Raw genomic sequence first — 2,634 nt, 5'->3', positions numbered from 1 at the left:
TTTATATAACGGTATTCAAATAATTTTAACAATCCCATTATAAAGCATATGAACATCAAATGATAAATTAAATAATAAGATTTCATAAAAGAAAAAACAGATTCAATACTCAAACGTACACGGAAGACAAGATAAAACGCTTACAATTCATCAAGNCATAAAAGAAAAAACAGATTCAATACTCAAACGTACACGGAAGACAAGATAAAACGCTTACAATTCATCAAGAACACTGATTATTTTCTTCAAGATTCTTTTTACATATTTATAAAATAATTGAACAATGAAAAGAATGGTCCTACTAAATTATCAATGCCAAAACAACCTTCACGGTTCAACATATCTGTGATGCAGTTATCCTCCATAGCGTGTCTATCGTATAGTATACTTTTTGCCTACACTAGGGTACTACATTCTTTCTTTTTCCACTTAATGTATCAAGACGTCATCTATAGCCCGTCCAGATGGCTTCCGTCTTCGATCTTCCGCTGATGATTCAGCATCGGTTAGTTCTTCGACTTTTCATTACTGTCTCCAGCTGAGCGCCGCTGCTCGATCCAGATTCATTCATTTATTTCCTTCATCTACTTTATGATTCCATATCTGTGTTGTGATCAGCGTGTTTTAACGTGATTGTTATACAAGGTTCTCAATGGGTCCGCATTTTGTATATCTGTGCTGGATTGATAGAGAGGCGCTTATTTGAGTGGTGACTAAGGTTATAACTACCTTATTTTCTTTACTCAGCATTTTAAGGCATCCGCCAACCACCTAACCAGAATTTTCAGCTATTTTCTGTAGTTATCATCGATTGCAACTTTTCACTTTGTTACGGGACACAGCATCACCAATTCTACGGCACGGGTAACTAATTGCTAACGGTCAGCACCGTGGCAAGTCATCATTGTGTACTAAGGTGGCGTTGGTAGCAATCCTCATTAACCAAAAGCTGCCGCTACCGATACACTATCGTTATATAATAAACGTCTACTATCATAACCGATTGGGAGTCACTACTATTTAACGTCGCCTGGCAAAGTAGTACTGTAATCACTATTATTTCAAAGCCGCCGCAGTGTCTATCCGCCATCATCTTCAATAACACCGATTGGTGGAACGTCATATTAATATGATGTAATCATAATGACTATAACATGTTCTATTTGAATAAAAAATTGTTAAATTTCACTAATAACATAAAATTTCATAACATATGCTACTTTTGTCAAATGATATTATGAAATTTTTCGTTAAAAAACTATAATTTTATTGTTTGATATTAAAAGATGTATATGTATTTGTTCCTTAAGTATAATTTAAAAATAACTCAAGTATTTGATATAGAATTAAAATAAAAAATGTAAGCAGAATTAGAAATATTGAAATTGTTTAAGACCTGCATTTAATTATATAAATAAAATTTTATTATAAAGTTCACTAAATAATACAATTGAATTCACACTCAATTATTCGAGTATTTGATTTTATATTTTTTAATACTTACGTAGTCTGACATATCTTTTAAATCGATCTTGTTTGACCCTATAAAATCTATCAATGCAACCACATCTTTGAGTATTTAAAGCTTTTAGAGTTTCTTTGTCTAAAATACCTAAAAATAAATTATTAATAACAATTTGAATGGAATTAGAATTTGAATGTTTTTTTTTATTTATAGTGTATAAATAAAATGAATAAATAAATAACATTTTAATATAAACGTCATTTATAAAATGACTTATAATATGTTTAAACGCAATAAAAATGTTAAAACGGGGTTTAATTATTAGAACGTTATTTACATATATTTTTCTTATTTTTTAGTTTTATTGTTATCCATACGTTATTGATATAGTTATATTTATATTTTTAAAATGTTATCACTGATTTACGATTTAAATTGATATTAAGCCTTGCTTATTAGACACAGAGTTTGAGGTAGTTAAGACCCTCTAGATCCACCTAAATTTCACATATAAAATTGAAAAACATAAAAGTTTAATATTTTAATTTTGAATGAATTTTGTCATAAATTTTTTGACATATTGACTTACCAGTAGGAGGTATGTCTAGAAATATTTGAAATTCAATTAGCGCATTTCTATAAACTTTGTTTGTAAGTTTATGAGCTAATTTAGGGTTATACTGCAAAGCTGTTTCCAAGTACCCAAATGCCGACAAATATTCCTAAAAAATAAAGTATTTGAAGATAATTAATTGAATAGAAGTTGTTGATAATATTAACCAATGTCGAACTAGCTCATGTTTAGGATCTCATTATATAATTTCCTGTGAGTCCTGCATATCAGTATTTAGAAATTTATTATAAGAGTGGATTATTGTTCATTAGAATGCACAACTGTCAAAAATGACTAAAATAGTGTCAGTTAAAAAAAAAAATTATATAAAATTCCAAATAATAGACTGAGTAGATTAAGAGTTAAATTATTGATAATAATATTGAATTTTAAAACATATTATTATACATAATATTATTATCTGGTAAATATATGTATCTGGCTAATTTTTTAGGTTGTAATTATTGTAATGTTTATTAAGTTGTAAGTAAGGAAGAGGATGAAGAGAACTCAAAAGATGTTGTGCATATTTTAGAAAAGTATAATTGAAATTTGA

The 2,634-nt window shown here is 28.4% G+C and overlaps 1 long non-coding RNA gene across 1 annotated transcript; it reads right to left on the bottom strand.

Moving 5' to 3' along the window:
- Positions 1-200: 200 nt before the first annotated feature.
- On the bottom strand, positions 201-2,385 carry LOC126909751 (uncharacterized). Its single transcript, XR_007705101.1, has 4 exons — positions 2,246-2,385; positions 2,055-2,187; positions 1,505-1,612; positions 201-1,159 (listed from the first exon to the last, which is right to left on the bottom strand). It is a non-coding gene; the product is annotated as an uncharacterized LOC126909751 (long non-coding RNA).
- Positions 2,386-2,634: the final 249 nt, after the last annotated feature.

The sequence above is a fragment of the Daktulosphaira vitifoliae genome, unplaced genomic scaffold (assembly GCF_025091365.1).
Source record: "Daktulosphaira vitifoliae isolate Bord-2020 unplaced genomic scaffold, ASM2509136v1 Scaffold_1141, whole genome shotgun sequence".
In the NCBI taxonomy this organism is placed as follows: Eukaryota; Metazoa; Arthropoda; class Insecta; order Hemiptera; family Phylloxeridae; genus Daktulosphaira; species Daktulosphaira vitifoliae.
This window is presented reverse-complemented; position numbering and strand designations above follow the sequence as displayed.